Raw genomic sequence first — 19,961 nt, forward strand, 5'->3', positions numbered from 1 at the left:
TTGGTTATACTATGGCACATGAGAAGGGTCCGACCTCGCGTCATCCCTCCTCCGATCTCATAGTCGACAAGTGAACTAGTTTTTCAAGCACCATCAAAACAATCATCGAACCCATGGCTGAGAAGACTCTCCGCGACTTCTCCATCCCCTCAGCTGCCAATGTGGCAACTGGACCCAACATTGATGTCGGGGACGTGAACTTTGAGCTGAAGTCCAGCCTCATAAATATGGTGCAGGCTAGCCCATTCTGTGGCAAGCTAAATGAGGACGCCAACGCTCATCTCCAGAACTTTCTGGAGCTTTGCAAGACTGTCACTATATAGGGTGTTACGGCTGACGCCATCAGGCTCTGCCTGTTTCCTTTCTCACTCCTGGGGAAAGCGAAATAGTGGTTTTATCAGAACAAGGAAGCCGTCAGCACGAGGGACAAATGTTCCACGGCGTTCCTCGCCAAATTCTTCCTGTTGGGCAAAATAAATGCCCTACATGGAAGAATTACAAGTTTTCAGCAGACAGGGATGGAATCCATCCCAGAAGCTTGGGAGAGACTCCAAGAATACATACTCGCCTGTCCCCATCATGGGATGGACCAGTGGCTCGTGCTTCAAAGCTTCTACAATGGGCTAACGACAACATCCAGAGCCCGTCTCGTTGCTGCTGCTGGAGGATCCTATCTCAACCTTGCAAATGCCAAGGCCAGGACCTTGATTGAAAAGATAGTCTCCAACCAGGGCTGGAATGAGGAGCGTTCCCAGCCCAGAACCAAGGGCGGAGTGCATACTGTCAAGGAGACGGACATGCTCGCCGCCAAGCTGGACCTCCTACGAAAGAAACTCGATGAAGGGAACCGGCAACAGATGCCTGTTCCCGTCCATGCCATGAACTTGTACTTAACGTGCGAGGTTTGTGGTGATGGTGGACACTCGGGGAATGACTGCCCCGAGACCCGTGAAGACGCAGCCTACATCAACAACAATAACACCGAGTTTCGTCCACAAGGAGGCCATGGGTGGGGTCAGGCACGCCCACCATTCCAAGGAGGAGGTAACAACTACAACTCAAATTTCAATTCGAATTTCAATTTGAACCAACCCTCCTTGAGAGACTTAGTTTTTGGCCAAGCTAAAATAAATCAATCTTTAAACAAGAAACTTGCTGCCAACGATAAAATTTTAGAAGGTATAAATGCAAAAGTTGAAACTCTTTCTTCTGCTCTTAAAAATCAACTAAGTTTCAACAAAATGATAGAAACACAACTTGCACAAATCGCTGCTGCTGTTCCTGTTTCTGAGTCCGGGAAGATTCTGGGGCAACTCGAATCTCCCGTTGAAACTGCAAATATGGTGTCTACCGGGTGGGGCAACCTTCCCCAGTAGACTTCTCGAACTACCCATGCAGGCAGGTACAACCCCCAAAGAATGACACTTGGGATGGCCTGGTAGTAGCAATTCAAGAAGATCTAGGGGTCCCCATGATCAGCTACTCAATCTTCGATCAATATTATGAGCATGCACTCTGCGATCTGGGGGCCAGTGTCAACATTATGCCCATGGTAATATATGAGAAACTCTTGTACCCTGCTCTCTCCCCAACAAATATGTGTGTGCAGCTCGCAGACTCTACAATCCGGTATCCCGAGGGGTTAGCCAAGAATGTCCTGGTCCACGTGCGAGACTCCTTCGTCCTTGCAGACTTTGTGGTCATGGATATAGAAGGCGACCTCGGAATCCAGCTCATCCTTGGGCGACCATTCCTGAGGGCCGCTAGAGCAAGGATCGACATAGGAAGAGGAGAAATCTGCTTCCGCGTTGGAAAGGAGAACATGTTCTTCAGATTCAAACAAAGGGAAGAGCAGCGCATCCTGAACCAACAGGATGACGAAGGGCAGGCACTCTGGGATGCACCAAAATTCCCGCCATCAAGACCTACGACCACATGATCAAAGAGAAGACGTGCAAAGAAGGTGTGGCGTAAGGTCGCAAGCTTGTCCTTGTCCAATTCTCCAGGACGAGCCGAGCAGTGGTAATCACAGCAGGAGAAAGGTCTCGCTCGTCAGGCTCAAAATGACGAGTCCTTGCCGAAGGTAAATCGGTACGTATCTCATATTTACTTTTTCACCATTTTGCTTTTCTCGATTTTTTTCGACTTTTTTGATTTTTCCCACTGCATATTTGAATTTTCAAAACACTCATGCATGCTAGAAACTTTTCTAACACTTTCACAAAAAATCCAAAAATACTTTCGAGCATTAAAATCCTTTGAAAAATAAATTTGAACATCTTTTCGAAGCAAAGTTTGGCTGCCACCAAAGTTTAAAAAGTTTATGACCGTTCGAAGGGCAGTGGGCCTTGGCTGTCAGCAGGGGGGCCACCTAGGGTTCGGCCGAACCCTAGGGTCGGCCGGCCCCCGGCCAATGACTAGTGGGCCCAACCTTCTCCAACGGTCACTAGCCGTTGAGGTGTGTTCCCTCCAACGGTGCCCGGCCATTCTCCCTTTAAATAGAGGCCTAGGGTGAGTGTTGAGCTCTCACACTCAACTCTCATTCACTCACTCCCTCTCAAACTCTCTCAAACTTTGCTCTCGGGTTTTCATTGGATTTTTGCTCAAAATTTGAATTCAGGAGACCTCTCTCCCTCATTTCTTTGTTGCAAGAAAGAAGGAGCAACTCACCGGTAAGGACATTCATTTCGATTTCACAAACATAACCCATTTCGAGTTGCACTTGTTTGTTCCATCATGAAAGGCTTAGGGTAGAAGGTTTCCGGCGCATTCAAGAAGATGACAGGTGGAAGTTCATCCCATTCTCGGGATGGCTCAAGGTCGTACACACCCGAACCTACGCCCACACCAAGCACGATGGACTACGAGGAAGAAGAACAATATGAAGAGATGCAAGCTGAACCGCAAGCCGAGGTCATAGAGATTGATGTGGAAGATGCACTGTACCTCAACTAGTGAGATGATCATGAATGACAAGGCTACGCCATCCTCAAAAACCGAAGCTTCGTCCACACCCGAGCATTCAATCCTGATCTCCTCATCAAAATAGGTATGTACGAAGACTTCTCTAATGTTTGGCATGCAATTGGATGGGATAACTTCGTTCTCGTTGAGGAGTATGGTTCACGACTCCTCACCATCTAATTTCTTTGCACTCTTCGGGAGGTGAAAAATGGGGCTTATTTTCGATTTTTCGGGAAAGAGTATTTGCTTTCTCGGAAAACTTTTGCCGGCCACCTCGATTTCAACAAACGCTGGCCGATTTCTCTCGATCAAGCTTGCCGCTGTTTTAATCGTCATGAATTTTGGGGCCAGATTTTGGGTCAAGTTGTCCATGGTATGTTCGCACCTCGGTGCGGCGATATTCATAATCTAACTCTTCAGTTGATGCACAAGTGGTTACCCATCACTCTCTTTCCAAGAGATGATGTTCGACCCGTGCGCAATGATGAGTTGCTCATACTCTATGCCATGGTCAACAAGATCAAAATCTCTCCCGCACAAGCTTTGGTTAAGCAATGGCTATTGAATTTCAAGATGACGGGACCTATCGAGTGCACTTCTTTGATTACTCGTATCGCTACACGTATCGGTGCCTTAGAGGGGAATTCTATTCCTTTCATTGAGGGTGACCATGCGTATATCGACGAGGCTTACTTGATCCAAGGTCACACACTAAAGAAAGGCCCGAATGACACTTTGATTTTCTTCTACTTGGGCTTTACAAATGAGATTTCACTGCCCAATGCGGAGTTCAATTTGTATAATTGCCATTCGCTAACCATCCCTCTTGTTCCATGAGAAGGAGGTTGTAGGCATAGATCTTATGGTTTGCCTGGCAGGATGACAAGAAGCAGGACCAGAAGGGAAGCAGAGCCGACACCACCGCCTCAGCAGCCACATCACTCACATCAGCATGAGGCCGGTGGTTCGTCATGGCACAGTGCCAGCAGAAAGGAGCGGACACGGCAGGCACTAGGCCGCCGGTCCACCAGTTCCAGCTCCAGTGGAGCCCCGAACCTCATCAGACGGATGTCCTTGTCGCGAGGTTTCGGTGCCATCACCCAGCAGCTAGGTGAGCTGCGGGTGCAGGGCGACAACATACAAGAGACGCCAAACCAACACATCGATACTACCCAAGCATGGCAGCGTCACACTGGCGAGAGAATCCACGACATGGAGCAGTTGCAGTTGCAGCGACAGGAGGAGTGGAGGGCATACTGCCGCTGGACGGGTTTCAACCCCGACCAGCCGTAGTGAGCCCGAAGCTAGCATGGTGGAGGACCCCCACGAGAGGTAAATTGTATCACTTATCTTTACTGCTTTCATAACCTTGCATGAAATCCATAAAAAATTGTATAACTAAAAACAAATAAAAATTTGTAAAATTTAGAAATCACCAAAAATATTTCTTTTAATATGTGTAGTAAGCATGTTGTAAGTTTCCCTTGTTGAGATGATGAATAGTTGCTCTGTTAATTTCCTTCATATGCTTAGTTACAACTTTATGCTCTACCTAGTTTTGGGTTTGTTGGCTTGAAATGTTCAAACCTTAAACTTGAAACTTGTGGGTAGCAGAAAGCATGATCCAAATCTAAGTTGTTGTGAGCTATGATATGGTTAAGTAGAGTTGCTATGATCTTCTCTTATGTGATACTTGATATCCGGAGTATTTAATTTTGAAAAAAACACAAAAATATAATAAAGTTCCTCGATGATATGAAATTCCTATCCAAAGCCATATGTTGATTTTCATTGCAAAACCTTTCACATATGCAACTTGCTATCTCATTGAGCTTTGTCAAATTGTTGTGACCCTTAGTGAGATTCATTTCATACTCCCATGATCTAGATCAAGTACACGTTTCCACCACATGCTATGCTTCTACACTAGAAGTAAGCAAAAATTCATCCATCCACAAAATAAAACTCCAAATCCATGTATGACACCTATCTCTCAAAAATATGTCAAGGATATGGGGCTATGCAAAAAGAAAATAAAAGATGCATACCCAAAGAAGGTATGCCACATGCTTCGGCATGTCAAAAAAAAGAAGAAGAAAAGATGCATACCCAAAGAAGGTATGCCACATGCTTAGGCATGTGGAAAAAAAAAGAGAATAAGATAGCCCCTTATCCAAAAAGAGAGAAAAAGGAGAGATGGTGCATACAAAAGGAGTTCATACACCATCCACCAAAAATATCCACACACTTGCACATCTTGATCAAGGTTTATGACTTGTTTCTCCTTTGGATCTGGTCTTTGACTTAGCGAAATATGAGAAGCAGGTATGCCTTCAAATCCTCCATACCTACAGCTCCACAAAAACAGCCATTAGAGATAGGTTTGGGAAGAAAGGCACAATAAAAATCCTTGGTAAGGAATCATACACATTGAGCGATCCAAGAGATCATTCGAGGAACTTTATAAATTTCTTTTGAAAACTTTACAAAACCTCCGGATTGACGGTTGAACTAAAGAGAAAGAAATATGAGCACTCTATGATACTGTTCTAACTCTCAACCGCCAAAGATGAGGTGAAGCTTTAAGCTCCACAGGAGTAAGGTAAGAGGTAAGAAAAAAGGCCAACTTATTCAAAATCAAGGTAAGAAGCATTCGGTTGTGCCTAAGTATGAGTTGGAAATTCAACATTGTAGCAACTCCTGATCAACAAAGAGCGCCTTGTTTTGCTCAGGGACGAGCAAAAGGCTAGCTTGGGGGTGTTATTGACGGTCGTTAAGTGCGAAATATGACCATCAACTATACTCATAAAAGAAGGAAAACTATACCTCTTACTCGCATATTTGTATCACTTACATAGCTCCACAGTTGTTTTTGAAGATTTATGTTTTCAGGAGCACAAGTTCGGAATAAGAAGAAAACACAACAAATACGCAGACAAAGTCACAGACAATCGTGTCCTGCGTAACACATGCAAAGGAGGCCCACAAACCAGACCAAACCGACCAACCAAGCTCCGGCACCGACCATTTGACATCAGGACCCACCAGGCAGTGTACCAGAGAAAGGCAGTGGCCAGAGGCGGCACAAGGGGGTCGTCCAACCCCACCTGTAAGCCTCTCCTGCTGAATTTTGGCGGGAAGGCTGATCTTATCCTCCTAAAGGCGGTTTTGCATGTTTCCATACAAGGCGATGGCGGGAACTGACCTCTCAAGCTATAAAAAGGGCCTCCCACCACTCTCACCACACACACCACTTGAAGGCCTCTCTCTCACACTCTCTTGTGACTTGTACTCCTTAGGGTAGTGGAGCTAGACTAGTACTTCATCTTCTTTAGCGAATCCAGTCGTCCTCGGGGTCAGTGAGCAATCCTCGGCCTTTGGTATGGCTTTGTATTCCGACTTTCGTTATGCTATTCATTTCGAACTCATTCTTGGTTATCTTGCTATGTTTGTAGCTTGCTTAGCCTTGATCTGTGCTTTATCAAGTTATACTAGTTGCTTGCTTAGACCAGATGATCTGGGTACACTACGTGGTTTTCCCCCTATAGCCACGAAATGTTTAGGCATCACCACTAATTTGGGTGCAATAGGGGGGATCTATGGCACCGAAACTGTGATTCGGTTGTAATATGCGTGCCTATTACTACACATAAATTATGTTGCGATATTTAATTTTTGTGTTGCAACAGGGTGATGCTAATGCAGCCTTTTTTAGGTTTTGTGTTGCAATTGGTTGGGAATTCTACTACATCATTTCTGAGTTGCATTAGCATGTCGTGTGTTGCAATAGAAAGGTGCTATGGCGACCATACTAGCATTGGTTGCTTCTGAACGGCAATATAGCAACGTCTGATTTGGGTTGCAAATTTCTTGGAGCGTTGTTGCAATACATAGGGGGCTATTGCTTCCTTTCTTGCCTCAAGATGCAATATCAAGTATGTATTGCCACAAAATTTTGTGGTTGCACTAGTTGTTGTAGTCACTGCAATTGTATCAGACTTATGGCAACGAGGTCTTCCTTGGTTGCACTTAAATTTGTCTATCGCCACGCTTTTTGTTCCTACAGGAGAGCAACGATCAGATCGGGACTCATCCTTGATCGAGACCCGATCTAATTCCAAGTCTGATACAATTGCATATAGATGTCATATATAATATTTGCCTAGACTCATCCGGGGGCAGCGCAGGTTGATGAGGACACGCCTACGATGCCCGAATATTTGCCCAATTTTTCACGGTACAAAAACTTATTCAGATAATATCTTGAAATTGTCCTCAATCAGAGAGCAGCTGAAGCCTATATGAACTAATGAGACTCACGGAAACAATCTGATGAGACAAAACCCCTTCTCGGCAATAAATAATATATGTGAGAGATTGTAACAGCCTCACGAGAAAACAAAAACAATGTTCCAATTGATATATTGCCAATAGCCTTTCTCGACAGACTGATAGCCTCCGTTTCTAGAATAAAATTCAATACAGCTTAAGGATAGCAGGGATCAGCTTACACAATAGATGCAATCCAAACTCTAGATAATTTCTTCCACATGTGGCGAACCACGATCAGAAGAGAGGGAACTCTGAGAATTCCAAGCGACGCACTCGAACCGAAAAATCTCGATCACGCACTCCACGCAAATCCATAAGGATCCGGAAACACCCGCTAGGGTTTCTCGAGCGGCGGCTCGACGAGAGAATAACTCCACAATAAAATCCCATCTAATCTTTACAAGGGGCGGCACCCCTGGATATAGGCACGCAGGCCCTCAACTCTAACTGGACCCACTAGCAGCACGTGACCCTAGTGGTTTAGCCCAAACACATAGGACTCAAGTAATTAAATAATATGACGCACACCATGTGACCTAATAAAATACTCCGGCTGCAGTGCAAATAAATGTAATTAGCTCAACTAGCTGGGACACGAGCACTTGAATTAAAACTCACTGGCTTCAACTTGGCACTTCGACATGCATGGCACCAATAAGAATAAAGCTTTTTGACTTCATCTTTCTTTTATATTTGAACAAGTTTGTTCCTTCAAAAATAAGTCTGCTTGCCATACTCGTATCACTTACCACATTTCCTTTTTTCTTATTGCTTTCCTTCAACTCACATAAAAATGAACCAAACTGTATTGTAAATTTATCTGTTACATTGGAACAATTTTCATCAGACTTTTTAGAAATAACTTGATGATCCATGGGCTCATCATCCTCCCTTTCTCGAATCAAAGCCGTCCTCGGCTTTGTAGTATTTTCAAGTGACCTCTCATTTGTAAAAGGAAATACCCAACTCATATTTGATTGGATTCTGATTTCATCCTTGTTAATATCTTCTTGTTTCACAAAATCTGACATTGAGCAAAATGGAACAAGAGAATTATTTGGACCATCATCATTAATTTTGGACGTACTAAATGCAGCTTCTGGAGCAGGGATCCTCACATCATTCTCGCCCTCTTGAATCAAAGCTGTCCTCGGCTTTGGTGTATGTTTAGAAGCTTCTTTCTTCTTTTTCACGGAAGCAAACACATCAGCCTTTATTGCACTCTCAGACATTGATTTGAGCACATGATGAACTCCCTTGTGCGCAAACGAATAATTATTGGAACGGCCACCATGAGTAGCATCAAGATCAAACTACCATGGTCGACCCAACAACAAATGACATGCACTTAATGGTGCAACGTCACAATCCACAGTATCAGTATAAGTTCCAATTGAAAATTTAGCTCTAGCCTTATGAGTAATTTTTAGTGTACCACTTTGATTCTTCCATTGCACATAATGTGGCATTGGAAGCCTCCGCGTAGACAAAGATAGTGCATTCACCAAATCCGAACTATTGACATTAGCAAAACTGCCACCATCAATAATCATTTTGCAAACCTTGTCGTGAATGTGGCACTCTGACTGAAATATATTGGACCGCTGCCCCTTCACCGAACGCTGCCCCTTCACCGAAACAGCAGTACCATCACTATGTACCTCTCGTGCCATCATAGATAAGCCATTTGATGCATCATCTGTATCATCAATATTGATTACAGATTGTGAATCACAAGAAGAAGCACTACTATGCAGCTCCGATGTAACAGAAAAATCAGCACGCTCATGCACAATTGTTGGTTCGTGTACTTCAACCTTCGGCCACAACTGAGAATCTGCTTTATTTAGGTGCTTAGAACTATCAATTGGCTTAGTGGTTCGAGATGTTGAACCATAAGCTTCAGCTACAATTTTCCTTCCAAATGGAGAAAGAAAAAGGTCTTGCAGCACAGCCTTCATACCCCTCCATGTCTCACAAGAAAACTTTTTGTCATAATCAATCCACCAATAAAAAATATCGTTAGCTGGAGTCTCTTCTGCGTAAGATATTTCTAAGAGTCGATGATAATAGAAGAAATCATCCAGATTTTCTTCCCATTCAAAATACTCCAGATGACTAGATGCTAGAGACAGCTTTGGTAAAGATTTAACTTCCTTGAGCAATGTCAAATTAGCCATTGAAATAAAAATCCAAATGCACCGTGAGCAACCCAGAAACTGATACCAACTGATGATGGCATTGGTGCTGATGAGTACATGGAGTGGGAAATTGCTATAGATAACATATTTGCTACTCGCTTTATGTGTCCAAGGAGAAAGGTAAAAAATGCATCCAGTGTTTTACGACACTCAGCTTTAGTTTGGTGGGATTCTTTAGATTCTTCAGATAAACCTCAAACTTGGAATGATATGAAACTTCTTATGCGAGAAACCTTTGTTAATGCAACTCCTACTTTAAATTCATATGACGAGGTACATAACTTAGAGGATCAGCCCATTGTTGTATCTCTTGCACCACCTGACCTTTTGCAGGATTCTGAACAAAAGCAAGAGGACACGGATGACATGGACAAAAATGAAGAGCTCACATCCTCATGTGAAAATTCAGAGCCATCACTTCACAAATCACCTATTACTCCCACTGAAATTGAGAGCAAAGGTAATGCTCATGGTGCTGCACATATGGATGGTGAGGCTTCTTTTGATGTGCTGAATTCTTGCACCAATCATGTTATGACAGAGTAACTATTAGTGGGACCAACTCTTGATTTATCTTTGTCACAAGATGATTTGCTTCATATTCCCTGTGATAAAGATGACTTACCTGATCATGAACATGAGAGCACTGAACCACATGCTTTTGCTGAATTTACAAATGTGATTCATGTTGCTAGTGATACAGATGAGATGAAATTGTTGTCTTCTTTACATACCTTGGGTTACATTGAATTTGATGTTTTGTGTAATCTAAGTAATTTAAAGGAGAAACTTTTTATGTGTGCTGATTTGCCATGGTTGTCTAGACATACAAATCATGTTATTGGCAAATATAACAACAAAAGACAATATTCGATATATCAGGTTTATATTTGTGCAAATCTGAATTATCCTTTTGTTGTTTAAGATTGTAATCAACTAAGTGGATCCGATACTATTGACATTCATACGCAATCTATTCCTATGCTGCCTTTTGTTAGTACTAATCTTTTGCAAGATAGTATTGACAAAGCTCATGTGGATTCGGATCAAAGAGCCTACAGGATCAGTTTCGAGTACAATAGGCGCTGAGGACGGCTTTTCTTTCAAGAAGGGGAGGATGATGAGGGCATGACACCTTCGGATACAACCATTGATTATAAGGTGAGCTCGTTCCAAATAAATTTGTCATGTGGATTTGAGAATAAATTACTACCTAATGATTTAATTATTGTTAGAAACCTTGGAGATGATGAGGAGGACATTTGGGAGGAGTTTGGAGGCGTGGTGGACCAGCAAGGGCAGCCAAGCGGAGTTGGAGGCCCAATCCAAGTCGAGTTTGAGTCAGCTTCGGAGTCCATGAGCAGCTCGCACCAAAATCAACGCCAGGCTGCATACGAAGTCCGTATTGGATGCTCTTTATGTGGATAGAAATATAACTTCAAGGAGCTTCCAATGGCACTGGTTTGAGGCCCAAATTCATTCGGAGTCGACGGGAATCGCCAAAACAAGTGAACGTCCAGAATCTGTCAAGTTGCTGCAACACCATCTTTTGGGTTGTTGACCCGTGTATCGTGTTGGGGTCCATGATGGACGTGGCTAGGGGGTTATGCATGCCCCAACACTAGGGTTTAGGGGTTTTGTTTAGTTCTTGTGTTTTCCTTCGAGAAATAGAGATTGCATCGTTGTATCTGTGGCGACAAGTCCTTATACATTGATCCAAGGCCCCCGTTCTTGATCTCCACCACTGTGTTGATTAGTCCTTTGAAATCGAGTTCTTGAACCCCTCGTGTGATTCGCTTAATCCATATCTGCAATTATCAGATTGCGTGCTTATATCTTCTTGCTTGTGTCCTTCGATTCGCTTGCAGGAAAAGCCTTCTCGGCGAGGTCAATCAAGTTGTGCTTGGTTGATAACCAGGGGAGCGGTGGTGTAACGGTTGCAGGCTTCGAATTCGTGTCTGATTAGAAGTCAGATCGCCAACGTCACGTACTCCATCAATCGAATTTACCCTACCTCTCGGAAGATCGGGCCGTGTCTTCATCAAGTTGTATCAGAGTCAGGTTTACCGTGAGGTATATTTTCGTGCCCCCCCTAGATTCGTTTTTGTTCATCACCCATAGTCCACAAAAAGCACTAAAAATTTTGTTTCTGCTGTCCTATAACCCGTTTGTGCCCTACAATTTTTCGGTTCAGTTTGCTTTTCTAAATTTTAGTCCCACGTTGTGTCATTGTGTTGCTTGTTTAAAACGTGTCTTGTGCTAGTGTCGTATCGCAATCTGAACAGCGATTTTGTTATTTTTATATCCAGAGTTGTAGACCTCTGATTGACTTGATTCCAGTTGGGTTAGATCAAGATTTTTGTCTAGTTTAATCTTTAGAAATTTCAGATCAACAGGAGCTACGAATTTAAAAATACATCTGTTATACCGAGGTCGTAGTATTCTAAACAGAATTGGTGTTTGTTATAGCACTTATTTTTCTGCAGCAGTTCAGATTAAAAAAAAAGAGAAAAGAACAAAAGGCTGAAGGTGCTGAAAAAAAAGAACAAAAGCTGCACCAAAAAAAAAGAAAAGAAAAGAAGAAGAAAAAAAATCAGAAGTGCTTGCATCCTATGTGTCCCTTCCAAAGTTGTATCCATTGCTTGCTTGAACTAAGTCTGAGACGAGTTTAGGCCGGCAACATAGACTAGCTTGGGACTACTTTTCAGTTTTGCAATTCTGAATTGAATTATTGATATAACCCCTTTGTGCCGCTGCAATTTTTTTCTTTTCAGATTGCTTTTCTGAATTTTAGTCCCTTAGTATGTCATCATGTTGCCGTGTCTGATCTAGTCTTGTTTAGTTTGAGTCGTGTTCAGTCCGTGTGTTGGCAGATCACCCCATCGTGTTGTTGTAGGAACCCTTTAATTCCTATTAGATTTTTGTGTTCAAGTCCCACGGTGCTTTTCCTGTGCACACGTATACCTCATTATATTTTTAGATCAGTTTGTTAGTTGTCACAGGAAGCCTCGCCTGATCAGTTTGGTGCGTGTGTCTTTTTGAGCCAATTGTTTTGGTTGCTGCGCAGCTATACCTTCCTTTGTGGATTTTGTTTTTTAGTCGGCTAAAGGAACAAAAAAAAGGGATAAAAGAGAAAAGGCATAGAGGTGCAAAAAAAAAGAGAAGAAAAAGCCGCACCAAAAAAAAGAAAAGAAAAGACGAAGAAAAAAAATTCAGAAGTGGTTGCATCCTTTGAGTCCCTTCCGAAGTTGTACCCATTGCTTGCTTGATCTAAATCTTAGACGAGTTTAGGCCAGCAACATAGACTAGCTTGGGACTAATTTTTAGTCTTGCAATTCTGAATTAAATTATTGATATTCCTTGCTACCATATTGTGCCTACCCAAAACTCCACATACAGACTTATGTCAGTACAAGTTCACTTTGCAACTATTACACCCAAGCTTGACAACTGATTGTGCCGCCTGTTGGCTTTGGTAAGAACACTTGCAAGACGGTGGTAAGCCGCTTGAGATTTTGCATTTCCACTTTCACCACCCCCCAGTAGTTGCTAGTTGATAGGGATAATACTTTTGTGTTGTCTTTCGCTGTCTTCTAACAATGACAGGTTCTTCATATCCACCGACATATGATGGTGTGGGTGCTGATGCGTACTTGGAGTGGGAAATTACTATAGATAACATATTTGCAACTTGTTGCATGTGTCCAAGGAGGAAGATAAAAAATGTAGCTAGTGTTTTGCGACACTCAGCTTTAGTTTGGTGGGATTCCTTAAATTCTTCAGATAAACCCAAACTTGGATAGATATGAAACTTCTTATGCGTGAAACCTTTGTTAATCCACCTCCTGCTCTGAATTCATATGATGAGGTACAAAACATAGAGGATCAGTCCATTGTTGTTTCTCTTGCTACGCCTAATCTTTTGCAAGATGCTGATCAAAAGCAAGAGGACAAGAACAACATGGAAGAAAATGAGGAGCTCACATCATCATGTGCAAGTTCAGAACCATCACTTCACAATGCACCTATTACTACTGCTGCAACACTCACGGAAGGTGAGAATTCTCTTGATGTGCTAAATTTTTCCACCAATCATGCTATGACAAAGCAACTATTAGTGGAACCAACTTTGATTTACCTTTGTCACAAGATGATTTGCTTCATATTTCCTGTGATAAAGATAACTTACCTGATCATGAACATGAGAGCACTGAACCACATGTTTCTGCTGAATTTAAAAATGTGATTCATGTTGCTAGTGATACAGATGAGATGAAATTGTTGTCTTCTTTACATATCTTGGGTTACATTGAATTTGATGTTTTGTGTAATCTAAGTAATTTAAAGGAGAAACTTTTTATGTATGCTGATTTGCCATGGTTGTCTAAACATACATATCATGTTAGTGGCAAATATAACAACAAAGGATAATATTTGATACATCGGGTTTACATTTGTGCAAATCTGAATTCTCCTTTTATTGTTCAAGATTGTAATCAACTAAGTGGATCCGATACTATTGATATTCATACGCCATCTATTCCTATGTTGCCTTTTGTTAGTACTAATTTTTTGCAGGATAGTATTGACAAAGCCCAAGTGGATTCGGATCAAGTAGCCTACAGGATCAGCTTCGAGTACAATCGGCGCCAAGGACGGCTTTTCTTTCAAGAAGGGGAGGATGATGAGGGCATGACACCTTCGGATACGACCATTGATTATAAGGTGAGCTCGTTTCAAATAAATTTGTCATCTGAATTTGAGAATAAATTACTACCTAATGATTTAATTATTGTTAGAAACCTTGGAGATGATGATGAGGATGTTGGGGAGGAGTTTGGAGGCGTGGTGGACCAGCAAGGGCAGCCAAGCCGGGTTGGAGGCCCAATCCAAGTCGAGTTCGAGTCTGCTTCGGAGTCCAGGAGCAGTCTGCACCAAAATCAACGCCCAGGCTGCATACGGAGTCCGTTTTGGGTGCTCTTTATATGGATGGAAAGATAATTTCAACAAGCTTCCAATGGAACTGGTTTGAGGCCCAAATTAATGAGGATTTGACAGGAATCATCGAAACAAGTGAATGCCCAGAATCTGTCAATTTGCTGCAACACCATCTTTTGGGTTGTTGGCCCGTCTATCGTGTTGGGGTACATGATGTACGTGGCTAGGGAGTTATGCACGCCCCAACACTCATATAACCAGCAGCCACCACCACATTAGGGTTGAGAGTTTTGTTTAGTTCTTGTGTTTTCCTTCGAGAAACAGAGATTGCATCGTTGTATCTGTGGCGACAAGTCCTTATACATTGATCCAAGGCCCCCGTTCTTGATCTCCTCCACTGTGCCGATTAGTCCTTTGGAATCGAGTTCTTGAACCCCTCGTGTGATTCGCTTAATCTATATCTGCAATTATCAAATTGCGTGCTTATATCTTCTTGCTTGTGTCCTTCAATTCGCTTGCAGGAAAAGCCTTCTCGGCGAGGTCAATCAAGTTGTGCTTGGTTGATAACCAGCAGAGCGGTGGTGTAACGGTTGTAGGCTTCGAATTCATGTCTGATTAGAAGTCGGATCGTCAACGTCACATACTCTATCAATCGAATTTACCATACCTCTCGGAAGATCGGGCCGCGTTTACATCACATACGTAGGCCAAAATCATGTGTTTTTCTTCTAACTTCGTAGAATTACATTATCCACCAGGTGCACTAGATTTTATAGTAGAATATGAGTTTGATTTCTAACATTCTATGACAAACTAGATTTTATGTTCTATACCTAGGAGATCTAGACGTCGTTTTAGAAATGTGGTTCTGCCTGATGGACAACTATTGTATTGGCACTATTGTTGCACCTTATGAAATTTACGTTCCTTTTGTCGTTATAATATATATCTTTTAACTATTTGTGAATGGTTGTGTTCTTGAGTGTCATAATTATATCAGTATTGCTGTCAATAGTTTTTGAGTGAAAATGGAATTATACCACAGTGGACCAGTGTCTTTCTCCATTTGTGAATTTCCATTGTGTCACTTACTAATGATGGGTCCCAAATGTGAAAATGAGACAGCAGAAGGCAACTTCTGGTATAATTTCCATTTGTGAAACTTGTTCTTGTTTTTTGCATATCACCTGAGTTCGTCAAGAATTGTGGAATATAGACATGTTTTTTAGTACGAATCAGCAAAGCAACAAATAAAAAGATAAAAACAGGACCTTGTTATCAAAACACCGAGTGGCACAATGGTTTGCACAGTACATTCTCATTTTCGAGACATAGGTTCGAACCCTGTCTCCACCAAGTTTTAAAATTTATTTTAATTTAATGTGCTATTAAAAATACACATTCTGCATACAAATGTGGGTCCTACCTATCGGTGACACAAATCTATATCGTGTTTGTGACTGAAATTCGGGTCCCATCTGTCGGTGCCAGTTATTCACCTATTCTTTATCGGTTCTTAACGACGCTTATTATATTTGGATTGAATCCAAAGCAAAAACTTTAAACAAGTATAGATTTCCCATACGTAGGCCAAAATCATGTGTTTTTTTCTAACTTTGTAGAATTACATTATCCACCAGGTGCACTAGTTTTTATTGTAGAATATGAGTTTGATTTCTAACATTTTTTGACAAACATGATCTTTGCTCACCAGTCTCCGATAGAGACAAAAATTGACAAGTACCTTTTGGGAGTATGGACATCTTATACCCCACTACTCATTTTAGTTGTCATTAACCTTGTCAAAGAAGCAAGACTTGGATACCTGGTCAAGTATCGTACCACAACAGCACAAAGAGCCATAAGGATGTACTCATCCTTCCTAACACATTCATGGAAAATATGGACTCAACAATTGTTTTAAGTTGTATAAGGTTGGATTTGTTAAGGAGCATGATGCAAACAACATAATTAATTTATAACTACACTTGTTCAAAATTGAAGCTGTGGCAAACATTTGAAATTGATAATAATGGCTGCTTTACGTGTTCTCAATATGGAAGCGTAATTTTGTTTGTCACCGACAGGCGGGACCCACGACAGTGTGATTACGTGCCCGCCCTATAAAAGTGCAATCTTCTTAAAGCCAGTACCGTGCGATTATTGTATCTAAGGTAGCAATGCAGGTTGGTTATCTGTGTGTGGTGATATATTTTGATGAAGATCTTGCAGACTAGATGAACCAAAAAAGGCATTGAGTAATTCAGTTAACATCAGGAATTCAATTGTTCTGACAGTTCAGTTTACTGCTTTCTTTTAGTTAACAGGATTTCAGTTAATATCAGGAATTCAATGAGGAGAGGGATGACGAAGACAAGAGGTTCTTAGATCCTATCAGGTGATGGTCCTTCACTTGAAGCCGTTCGGCGTGCTCTCGGGCGAAACTTCAAGAAGTTCAGCAAATAAACTCGAAGCATGTCTCTGAAGTTGTGTCTTTGGTCCATGTGTCTCTGAACTTAATTTTGTCAATGCGGATCATGTTTGTGATCCTTAATTAGTCTGGTGTCCTCATGGCTCAGGAAGCCTATGTGTAAACTCAGTCCTCATATATCGTATGCACTAGTTGCCTATCCTTAGTTGGTTACTTAATTTGTGTGATGCATGTTACTCTGGTACTAAATTTTTGTGATGCATGCTATTCTGGTACTGTCTATCTGGATGATCTTGTGTGATCTAGAAGAATGTTATTCTGGATGATCTTGTTATTCTGGATGATCTTGTGTGATTTGGGTTCAGTTAAATAGTTAACTAGTTAACTAGTTTAATTTATATAGAAATGTTATTAATAAAACTTGATAAAGTTCAATCAATCGTCTTTACAAATATAAATTAAACAGAGTGGGACCCGCACATCAGCGGGACACATGAAAACGCACTCCTCAAATACGCCAAGCGTTCCAAAAATTTTGTAGCCAACGATTTGGAAAGTGGCGCTAGTTTTTCCATTCGAAATTTTTAAGAAAACGCCAAACTACCACGCTACCATCACTGGGCCCACATTGTTGCGAAATGCCACGTTATTTGACTACTACTCGTGTGTATTTCCCTCCCTAATCCCCTCGCAAAACCAATCTAGATCGGTCAGTTAGGGTTAGTCGACGACAGGTGCCGCCGAGTTGGTTCTCGCCTTCCACCACACAGGCGAAGAGGATGTCGACGTCGAGCGAGGCGGCAAGGGGGACCCCTTCCTCGTCGAAAACACTGCACACACCTGCGTCGGTGTCGGTGATGCTACCTCCAATGTTCACACCAACCTCTGGCATGGCGACTGATGGAGCTCCCATCTCCAGCAGGCCTAGGGCGACGACTTCGCCCTTTGGGTCAGCTTTGTCCCAAAGAGCATCACAATATTCGGCCGACGAAGATGCATGCGACGACGGCCAAGATCCAGAATATTTGCTACCTTCGTTGCAGGACGAGACCGAGACCAGGTACGTTGTTTCCCCTTTCGATTATACCCTGCTACTGCCACCCTAGATTTCATGCATTTGTGCAAGCACTGCTACCATAGATTTCATGCATTATTTGTGCACGCGATTTACTGCAAATTACTGCAAATAATTGAAATGCCACCGATGAATACGCAGAATAGATGATAGATGAATCATGTAGGTCATTTGCAAGGGGAGTGAGGAGGGAGAAGAACGTGTTAAGACCTATAGAGCTTACTTGGGTCAAATCACGATAGGTAACTTAACATCAATGAAATCAAAATTGAAGTATCGGTCCAGGGACTACATGTACTACAAGAAGAAAAGTGCTGAAGCTCCTGCGGAAGCAGCACTTAATGAGATCAAGTTCGATTTTGATGTAGATACAATGATAAAGAGTAACGAGGAAGAGAGGGAGGTCAGAATAGTTTTGTCAAAGAATCCAATAGCAGACCCATCTGTGGCCATAACACCAATAAAATCCAATAGAGTTTCCTCAGATCATGATGAAGAAGAAGAAGTGCAAGAATCTGAATTAGATGCATACAAAGATTGGCTAGCTTATATGCATACAAGGAACCAAGCCATCATGGGTGAGTTATGGTAAAGCCCAATGTATATATATATATATATATATATATATATATATATATATATATATATATACACACACACACACACACACACACATGGATTTTGCAATTCACTCATGATTGATATTATGGATCCTTTTTCAGAGTTTCAAGACATATACAGGGAGGGCACAATCAAGACATACCAAGAATGGTTGGGGGTTGAAGGAAAACTTGATGACATCAGTAATATCCCTCTCCTAATTGTCAAACAAATTACCATTCTTTGTCAGACTTCAAATTATGCTAGCTCATCATGTGACAAAATTGTCTGCAGATGCGTATTTGAATCCTACCATTCATATACATTCCAGTCAAGACAGCAACCCAACACCTCCAGTGCAGCCACCATCTCATGCTCGGCGTTGGACATAGGGGCAAGGAAATGGTAACTTGTGTTTATTAGGAATTAATTGTGTATGCATATTATGTCATTTAGTGTCTATTATTACATTTTGTTCCCATGGAATAGGCTCAGAAAATGGGCAGAAAAGGGGATGTGGTCCCCTAAAAGGCTTGAAGGCAATCTCCAAGAGAATCAAGGTGGGCAATCAGAAGATCAAAGTTGACTTCTCCAGACTTGGAGGACCGGTAGGTGATAACTACCGCTCATTCGTTGATGAAATAGTAATGTTTACAAGGAAAAGGGCGCCACTCATTGGAGTGAAAACGTGAAAATGTGTCCATGAAGATGTAAAAGAGTCAATAGCATCTGATATATTGGTAATCAAAATTTTTGCTTCTGTATACATTTCAATTTTAAACTAATGTAACAACTCACATAGTATTTGCATGTTCTTGTAATTATATAACAGGCTAGGTGGGACATTGAGGATAATGATCATTCAAGGAGAATCATATGGGACATTGCTAAGGAGCGTTACAAAGGATGGCGTTTAACTTTCAGTGCTACGGCCAAGGCATACAACAGCTACCACCAGAGAATGCTACATAAGCCTAAAGAATTAGATATTATTGAATGGCACAATCTGTTGAAGTATTTTAGGACTGCAAAATTCCAGGTTTGTTCCACATTGTTACTATTACTGAACAATACCAAATTCATACAAATGGCTATGTCTGAGTCATTAAGATTATTGTTGAAATCTTGACATTCTATAGGCAAAGAGCATACAAAATTCTAGGATTCGAGCCCAACAAAGGACCAGACATTTGTCAGGCTCTAATCCTTATGCTCAGCGCAGCTATAAGAAGGTAATAACTGGAGAAGCACATCTACAAGCTTTCTTGCAGGATGAATTACTAATTTATTATGTTTTTGGCATATCAGAGAGACCCAGAAACTGGTGATGAGCCCAATGATATGGAACTTTGGTTTATAACTCACACAAAGGATGGGAACAGGAAAGACCAAGAATCTAGGGATGTCTACGTGAGTTCTC

General features: G+C 41.8%; 1 long non-coding RNA gene and 1 other non-coding gene across 2 annotated transcripts; one reads left to right on the forward strand and one right to left on the reverse strand.

Annotated features, from left to right (window-relative positions):
* Nucleotides 1-479: 479 nt before the first annotated feature.
* On the reverse strand, nt 480-586 carry LOC120687003. Its single transcript, XR_005680508.1, has one exon. It is a non-coding gene; the product is annotated as a small nucleolar RNA R71 (small nucleolar RNA).
* Nucleotides 587-18,695: 18,109 nt separating this feature from the next.
* LOC120685943 lies at nt 18,696-19,538 on the forward strand. The gene is made up of 3 exons (XR_005679895.1): nt 18,696-18,946; nt 19,031-19,281; nt 19,374-19,538. It is a non-coding gene; the product is annotated as an uncharacterized LOC120685943 (long non-coding RNA).
* The last annotated feature ends 423 nt before the right edge of the window (nt 19,539-19,961 follow it).

This window comes from Panicum virgatum, chromosome 8N, assembly GCF_016808335.1.
Source record: "Panicum virgatum strain AP13 chromosome 8N, P.virgatum_v5, whole genome shotgun sequence".
In the NCBI taxonomy this organism is placed as follows: Eukaryota; Viridiplantae; Streptophyta; class Magnoliopsida; order Poales; family Poaceae; genus Panicum; species Panicum virgatum.